The sequence below is a fragment of the Lactuca virosa genome, chromosome 7 (assembly GCF_052849685.1).
Source record: "Lactuca virosa cultivar CGN04683 chromosome 7, Lactuca_virosa_CGN04683_v6, whole genome shotgun sequence".
NCBI classification, from domain to species: Eukaryota; Viridiplantae; Streptophyta; class Magnoliopsida; order Asterales; family Asteraceae; genus Lactuca; species Lactuca virosa.
Window position 1 is genome coordinate 112152214 of NC_136432.1, and position 9558 is coordinate 112161771.

At 34.5% G+C, this 9558-nt stretch overlaps 1 long non-coding RNA gene across 4 annotated transcripts; it reads left to right on the forward strand.

Moving 5' to 3' along the window:
* The first annotated feature begins 774 nt into the window (after positions 1–774).
* On the forward strand, positions 775–3518 carry LOC145123545 (uncharacterized). 4 transcript variants are annotated; one of them, XR_013715185.1, is made up of 6 exons: positions 775–1346; positions 1436–1635; positions 2019–2152; positions 2276–2404; positions 2547–2670; positions 3273–3518. It is a non-coding gene; the product is annotated as an uncharacterized LOC145123545 (long non-coding RNA). The 4 variants fall into 4 exon arrangements; XR_013715184.1 differs by having other exon boundaries at positions 775–1113; positions 1210–1635; XR_013715183.1 differs by having other exon boundaries at positions 775–1635; positions 2787–3518.
* Positions 3519–9558: the final 6040 nt, after the last annotated feature.

Consider the following 9558-nt stretch of genomic DNA (forward strand, 5'->3'; position numbering starts at 1 on the left):
TTTTAACAAGTTATATCGTATCAAACCCAACAACATATTCGTTTTAACGAGTTCTATCAAATCCAAAAACTTATTTTAACGACTTGTACTCTATGCAATTAAATTTGTACCGGCCCAAACGGGTCCAAGAACCGGAAAACCCGGACGTGGACCCGGATACGAACACGGACACGGACACAGACACAACTCATCCGGTCCGGTCCACGGTCCACAATATTCTCCATAACCGGTCCGGTCCAAGAGCCGGTCCGGTCCGGTCCAGTCCAATTTAGAGTTCAAAGTAGAGAATGATTAAAATTGTTAATTTTAGATATGGATGATAGACTTACAAATAAAACTTGTAATATTATTTATAAAGAAGTTTTTAAAATTTGTAAATTGTTTGTAAAATATTATTTATCATAACATGTTTTATTATTATTGTTAATAAAACTTAGTTAAATTTTCTTTTATAATTCCTTATTTTTTTAAAATATATGTTTATTTTAACAACTTAATTTTCTTAATTTTATGATTTATATACCAATTTTAATTGTATAATCGTGGTTCCCACGGGTTATAAAATAGTTGTTTTTATATATATATATATATATATATATATATATATATATATATATATATTTTGAGTTTATGTAGAAATAGTATCTTACTTTAGTAGCTACTGTTCATTAGGTTATTTTAACTTAATCAGGATTAGGATTAGGTTAATTCTTCAACCAACATGGCTTTTTGCTATATCGATTTGTCTTGTATCACTACAACGTGTTCGTCATCGAATATCTTCTCGATTCTTCTGATATTTTTTCATATGATTTCTTCTGCTTCATTCCTTTCTTGCTCTTCTCTCAACTGATCCTCAACCATCCGGGCTCGACGTCCCACCGGTGGAGACGAAGCCGACGATCGCCCCACCCCCACGTCTGCTTAGCTTCAACATCGACCAAATTTGTGCTTCCTTCTCCGGCTTCTCTTTGGATTCGATTACCACCGCCTACTTTACCTGTCCAACTACAACTTTGCTTCAACTGGCGATGTAGCAAGATGTTGATGGATTTGTCTATTTTCGTTTTTGAAATCAACGATTGATACAAGTCTAATCTTCAAAAGCTACAGGTTAAAAAGAGATGACCCTAAATCCTTTTCATTTTTTAGAACGACGTCCAAACGATTAATCGGTCGGGTAGCGCTGAATTCCTTTTCATTCGCCAGCTTGGTGGGAACTCGTGTAGTTTGTTGAAGAAGACTCGAAAGAAGAAACCAGAACAATCAACCAGTGGCGGTGTTATGTAGAATAAGCAACGGAGGGTTCTATACAAACGACTGAGAAGTTCTTTGGCATCTCTTACGTGGACACTTCATACCTTTTATTTCCGTTCTTCGCCAGCTATTTGTTCTAATTTCTTATACTCGTTTCGAACTTTGTTTATTTAATCAGATATCGGAACACCCTTTAGGTTCTATTACATGGGTAATTGTTGTGCTGTACTCTCTACCACCGACACTGAGTTCGAGAAGAAAAAGGGGAACAACGTTTCAACCCTACAACATCGACACTTCGTTTGTTGATAATAGCTAACTTCAATTTGCAACTGCCCAAACCTCGATTAACCGTTTCAGATGTTGATTATCAATGAGGTATGTTTGTAGTTCCTATCGTTTTCCCTTTCTGATCAAGAAATACCAGGTATCACATCTATTTACCATGGAAATCTATTTATTGACTAAAGTTATATTATTAATTTTTTGCAAGTTACAAACTGGCATATAATATAACATATTAAGTTATGTCCTATTAAAGTTCATTAAGTGACAAAAGAATTAGTGTCCAATTTTAACATGTTGCGAAACATATCAGTTTAGAGGTTTGTTAATGGACTGTTAACAACTTTCTGAAATTTGCCTTGGTTTCTATTCTTTAGGTTTTTGTTTAATATAAAGTGGCTGTGGTTGTTAGGTTGATTTCAGTGAATCAGATTAATATAATTTTTTGATGATTTTTTTTTGTTTTGCTGCAACAGATGGCTTCAAGTAGTAATGGCTACTCAACATTCAAGTGGTTCATTGGCCATTGATTGGCAAGGACGAGCAGTTGCATTAAGTACTAGTAAAAAGTCTTTAAGCGCCTCAATAAATTGTCTAACCTATAGAATGAGTAAGTACAATATATATTTATTCTCATATACTGGTGATATCATGACTGGAAAAAATAGACTTTACACCTTTCTTTATTTGGGTTTCGTATGGATTGTAAATCTTAGTTTTTGTATGTATTTAGGATGATGGTGGCAGTGAAGGGCTCGATTGCATGACCAATTTGTAAACCTCAACAAGAAATTGTGTTTCAAAGCACAACAAGAAGAATGCTCTGCCTTTTGGAGGATGTATATCAAACACAAAAACAAAAGTATGTCTCTTTTTTTCATCTGAATTACACACAAATTGGTTCAATAATTTATTATTTCATCCCATTATATGGAAATTGGTTACATTAGTTCCTTATGCTCAATTTTTTAGTTTTGAATTGTTGAATTTCGATTTCCATATAGAGATGGAGAAATAACTACTACAACCAATCTCTTGGTGTGAGTTGTCACCGATATTATAGATTAGGCTTCAAGGATTCTTGAGGAATTATGTGATAAAGATCTCATTCTGCAACATCGTGGATGGGTATGTTTTTAAACAATTAATTCCTCGTTTCTTTTTGAATTAAAGTTTACATTTTTTTGCTCATGGAAATCACACACACGTACCTAATTTCTAACTTCCCTCATCGATGATGACAGTGATCCATGGCGACGACGATACTTCTTCCTTTCTTAGTGTGCAGCGTACACACCAATTGTTTGTTGTTTTGTCACATTTCTATATTTGTTTGTTTCCTTAGTTTAATTATTTAGTAATTACATCTTCCTTTGGTGCTTCTGGATGCTTTGTTTGCTTTCTATGTTTATAAGAACAAAGAATTAAAGAATGTTATTATTGGGGATTTAAATTGCCTATACTCAATTGTAGGTGCTTGCTATTTTATGAGCTTATGTGATGCAACATACGAAGATAAATTAATGCAGTTCCAAACATGGCTGACAAATCATTAGATCACCCTCACACATACCCAACAGAATGTGAACACATATACGAATGTTGTTGTGTAGTTGTGTCTTCTTTTTATACACCTTTACAGAAATGTTACAAAGCATGATCATGATTTCTAAATTGTGTCTATTTGTTTATTTCTTATATAACCCATACTTTTTTTCTTTCTTTTGTAGTTGAAAAGCATTGTGCAACACGGATATGGAAGTTGACACCACCACATCACCTAAAGGCCATTGCCACATGGTTTGTATATATTATTTTGTAGAGTTTGTGATGCCATTCTATTAAGATATATATGTATTTTCCATTCTAAACATAGCCCAAGATCATTAAGACTGATATCATCTACTTTCTTATGTATGCCTTGGCTTATGAAGCCGATTAGTAATAGTCCCTCCCTATATTTCTTTGTTTTCTTAGTTTGATTTAGTTATTTATGTAATAGATAACAACAACTTGCAAGTTTGCTAACAACAATAATATTTTCTACTTTTACCAGCCTTATAATAATATACAAACAACAGGTAGCTAAAACTAAATTATCTTTCAATGTAGGCTGCTATTATTGTGTTGAAAAATTCGTAAGAAATATGAAATCAGATAATAGGGACAATGAAGTTATTCAAATTAATTTTACAGTTGTTGATAGTGTAAAACTACTTTACTTTGTTTATTATAGCATTCTATTATGAAAGTCCAATGTTATACTAGGTAGAAATGAAAGTGAAATGAAGAACAGAAAGAATTTCATTGGAAAATCTACCCAGTGGTTAGAACTACAAGATATATAAGCATACATGTTATAAACTTTTATAGTAAAATACCTTCTTGAATTTATTGGTGGGAGTCGGTAATATCGAGTCGGTAATATCGAGTATTAAAGATTCATCTTGAATTTTTGATTGTCGATTAACGACCGTGACAGTCGTGAAATCGGATTGTTGATGAACAAACACTTGAGTTATGCAAGTGAGTGTCATGTGCATTTTATTATACGGAGATTCATGTTATGTATATTATATTAATATTTGATCATGGAAAATATATTAGGCTATAAGGTATATATGGGACACTAGAAGAATAGGGATGAGGAGGTATGTCACCATGCTATGAACACCCCCACCCCTCCCCCTCATGTAGGGATTTGAGGTGATATGTCACCATGCTATGAAGGTGTGGTGCGGATGTGGTGTCTGGTTGGCATGGAAAGGCATGGCCTCCGCTACACTGTGTAACATTGTTTCTTACTTTTTCTTTGGCCCTTTCTTCTATGTTGGAGAGTAGATGATGGTATGGCCACGCCCCATATCATAAAATGACAACCAATAACACATTATTTGCTATTTAGTCATTTATCTTTTAATTGTATTAAATAGATCATTATTAGAGTGCATTTCAATGCGGGTAATACTGTCATATCGGATGCCATGGTAAATGCAATGACAACACCAAGTAGACTTAAGTTAAGAAATCCTGTCATATTGAATGTCACAGTGGACCCCACATATGATTCAGTACCAATTTATCCGGTAGAAATATACATCAATGATGTAATAAGAACCCAAAAAAAAAAATAGTTTAATGACATATTGAATACAATTAAAAGATTTGAAAAAACTTATTGGTTTTAGAATCGATAAAGGTCAAACAATAAAGATAAGTCTGGGATAGATAATTAACTGTAACGTCCCAAATTTCAAACCAAAAATTTCTATTAAAAATAACAAGTCAATCATTGAAAACATTTTCATAAAAGATTGAAGTCTTTAAGTCATTTCAAACACCATCAACTCATATTATAAAATTGTTTCCAAAACATCATAACAACGGTATAGAAATCAATAATGACGTGTGCTCTGTACAGTCAAACTCAGTCTTTCCCCGATCAGAGGAACTACCTGAAAGACATTAAATCAACAACTGTAATCATGGAGCTTAGTGAGTTCCCTAAAATACCATATACCATAATAACACACAATGCATAAAAACGAGTCTCTCGGTTCTCATGCAGGTCCGCAAACAAATAAGTCTCTCGAATCTCATGTCGATCCTATAACGAACCGAATTTTCCATTCCGTCATCGAGGTTAGTGTTTCGCTAACTTTCATTCTTAAACTAACATCTTCCTTGGTTTAAAGTTAATTTATGGGGCCCAAAGTGTAATAAAATGATTCTTGATCATGTACGTGGGCTAAGAAGTCATTTTGTGATACTTAGAGGGCCAAATATGAACTTTATGGGCTATTTAAAGAGGGCTAACCCTAAAGAATAGGTTTGTAACCCTATTTGCAACCAACAACTCAAGTTAGAGAGTGTTTCTTCTTTTGGAGTTTGAAGTTGATTCAAGTGAATAAGAAGTGTATTTTTGAAGAATTTGTGGTGAAATTGGTGTTGGATCCTCCTCATTCAATCTATCATGGGATTCCTCAAGATTTCCAAAAGTTATTAATATATTTTCAACCTCTTTTCTGTATGGAAGTCATGGAATTGGTATGATGTGTGTATCAATTGAGTTTAGGCACAAATATGGTGATTTTGGCAAAAGTTAGAAATCTAGAAAAAATTAATGATCTGTTTTGCGAGGGCTGTAGAGCCCAATATGGTCTGAATTAGACAATGAACCATATAGAAGAAATTGTAGGAAATCGAGTATAGTTTCTAGATAGTCCGACAACATCCCGTTTGGAGTTGTAGATTATGTTTTATGCTCAAAACACTAAACATGGGTCGGGCTGTGAAACTTCAAAATATGAAACTAAGACTTTGTTTTCTATTTTGTTTGCTAGTTTCTAATTCTGATTTTTATGAAACCTTTTAGGGTTCTTAGTGGTCTTTTAGAGAGTGTCTTCCTCAATTCATTGCTTCCCATAAGTTGGATTTGAGGTGAGTCATTATTGTATGTGCTGTTACATTATGAGTTTTATGTGATCTTAAGGTTCTGAATTTGTGATGAATCGAAGTAACAAATAAATTAGGGGAGCTTTCATATGCTTGACTCCTTAATATAGCTAATTTTTGCATGAAAATAGTGGTAGGTTCATGCTAGTGGTGAGGAATTTATTTGGTGTTAAATATGTGATGTTATGCATGTTAGAATTATGTTATAACATCTTTTGTATGGAGTTAGGAAATGCATGCTAGAAAGTATGTTGCTAAAAGGTGTATTTATTTACATGCTTATATATGATGCTATGTGGCGAATTTGAATATATACCTTTGTAGTATGACATGTGATGTAATATGTCTTGAATTAATAATTAGGATACACGCATGCTTGCATAATATAGAATGGTGAGGTGTGTGTATGACCCATGCGAGTGAATTAATTAATTATAAAATTAATTAAAAAAAGAGGAATTCATATAGTGGGGGTAAAAGGGTAGTAACCTAAACTTAGGTGTGTGCCCTATTGGATGATGCGGTGGAAGAATATCGTTGGAGAAAAAGCTTAAGCCAATATCATATCAAATGTTTTTCTAGATAACCATTCAGACGCATGGTATCGGTAGTCCTCGGTGTACGGGGACTGGAGTGATGTTGGCTACTCGGAGACGTCGGATCAAACATCACATTTGGGTGGGGGTATATTTGTGGAAGTACCATTATACCACCCTCGAACGACAACACATCATGCTCGTACATGTAAAGTCGGAGTAGTGAACATGAAGAACCAGGGACATTGTTAAGGGTGTGAGTCATGCCCCATTTGGTGCACTGGGTCTCCAGGTCATGTTTATTGCGAACATAGTCATTCTTTGGGGATTTAGTGATGTTATAGACCCTAGTTAGCGAGGGACATTAAAAATAATTATAGGGAAGTAAATTATATAATAATTACTATAGGGAAAAATGTCCAGATTAATATATACATTATATATTGATAATAATAAGGGATGCATGTTGGTTGGTATGAAATGATTGCATGACTAAACATATTGTATGGAGTATGTTTGTTTCCATACCTATGTGCTTGAGATTGACTCATTGTGTTGATGCTGGCACTTATTTCCTTGCTTGTTGCTTTTGCCTTGCATTGGCACATGTAGCATGATTTAATGGCATGGTGAGGTTGGGACTCTTTGGGTAGTTACTTGTAATTTTACCTTAGTGATGATACTAGTTTGAGACTTGTCGATGAGATTTTTTTCACACTTGTTTTTGGTACTTGTTTTGGTATCGGTTTTGCAAACTTTAATTTTGATGGGTTGATATTAAAAGATTTAAATTAAGTAACGTTTGTTATGTTTCTAATGAAAAATCACGGCGTTACAGATCCACCTAGTGACAAGTGGCTCTAGTGCTAATCTAGTCATCAACAATAGGTGTATTGGCTCACAACTCTCATACTGTTCTACCCTCAACCATGAGTAATCTAGGCTCACATCTCTCGTAATATTCCACAATCAACATCAACATAACATATCGACATATCGTACAATCCAACAATCAGGAAATCAATAGGCAAAAGACTATACTAGTCTACTTGCCTAATCAACATACTACAATACCACTATATCGTAACATACAAAGGATATATATATATTGTAACACATAGTATAGTGAGAAAACTCACCTGAACTAAAAGTTGGCAAAATATAACTAAACTCTCAAACTCGTAAGAGCCGATCTCTCAAACCACCTAGATAACAAACATAGGTTAAACCTCCGCCTATAGCTTAATCATATAAAGTGACAACATGTTGAGACCACTAAGTGACAAAATAGCCATAAACTCATCTGAATCTTTGCGTTGCGGTCAGTCCTTAGTCGTATCACGATTCCCTTGGCAGAACCCCTTTTTCTCATTAAACACTTAATCTCCTCAGATTAGAGCTTAGGTCCTTAGATCTGATTCTTTCCAGTGACATAATGGATAAAGTTTCTAACTTTATCCATTCTAAAGGCTAGATCTGACAAAATCTACGACTGTAACTTGATTAAATCCGTTTAACCTCATAATCTTGTGCATGGTTGAACAAGGATACTGTTGGATTAGGTGTCTAAGCCCATAACTATAATTGGTATGTACTTGACCCGAGAGTAGCATTGTCCATTTGGGTTGCATATCACCAGGACAATTTGATAGGATGGACTTTTGAGAAGAGGTTATTTATGATTTATTAATATATTATAAGTTCTAATATATTAATATGAAATCATATTATTTAATTAGTATTGATCAAGAATTAGTTTGGATTTAATTCTGTGATCAAAAGAGACTAATTAAATATAAGGGGTTGATTTGGTAAATCATTCATTCTTATGGTGTAAATAATTCCTTAGGTTGGGCTAAACCCATGTGACAATCCATGGATGATCCATGAAGGTTTAAACCCATGGAGCCTAAGGAATATGGAAGGTCATGCACATTAGGGTTTACATGGTGTAACCCTAATCTTGCCACACTATATAAGAAGCCCCTTAACATCCAAAATTGGTGACTAGACACACTAGTGTTCTTGGAGATCATTGAGCCGATTTGTGTACACCATACTCTCTCAAAAGTCATCTTTTGTCCAAAGGTGTGTTGTGATTCCATTTGAGGCATTCAGACTATTGGTGCTAAGTTCTTAAAGTCCAAAACTACAAGCTACAACAAAGAAGTAAATCTATAACTCATTTCTATGTTGTTTATGTCAATTACATGCTAGTTGTAGGCTTAATGCTTTGGAAACAATATTGCATGTATAATTAGAGAAAACATAGATCCAAAGCATTTAGGGTTGTATGTGCACCATAGGATGTTGTAGTATAGTAAAACCCTTCAGATACAAGCATACACATTTTTCTTCTTCTTAAAGACCAGAAACATGCTCTCTTGCGAGCTGAGGTTATGGAGTTTCTTAAACTCCAAGCATCAAACCAAAGTGATCACAAATGACTAAAAACCAAAGGGAAACCTAGTTCTATTCATGAAATCCAATAAAGCAAGGATCTTTAAGACTTACAATATAATAGAAGGGAATAAAATGTGGATTATTAACCAGAGAATGAACACCAACACCAAGTGCAACACTAAGGAGCTTTCTTTGACAACAAAAAACACGAAAAACTCTTCAAGGCCTAAACGGGTGCTAGGTTTATGTTCTGGAGATGGAGGCTGAAGAATAGGGAAAACCCTAAAAGTTAGCACCATAAAATTGGGCTCAAGGCCCGAGATCTTTGATTTGGGCCTTTGCAGATTTCACATCGCTACTTAAATGTGTGGCTTGCAATGCGACCGCTTATAAGTCGCAATGCGCTATCTTAAAAAACCATAATTTAGCACTTAACAATTCTAATCAAGAACGTAACTCACATATGGAAAACGGGTATTGCAATTCTCCCCCCTCTCCCCACTTGAAATAGATTTTGTCATCAAAATCCGCCTTTTTAAATCTAATTGAGTACCTTACCCGCACTCTTATATGGGTTTCCAAGTCCATACACTACTACACCCGAGTTATCCTTCTGCTCTCA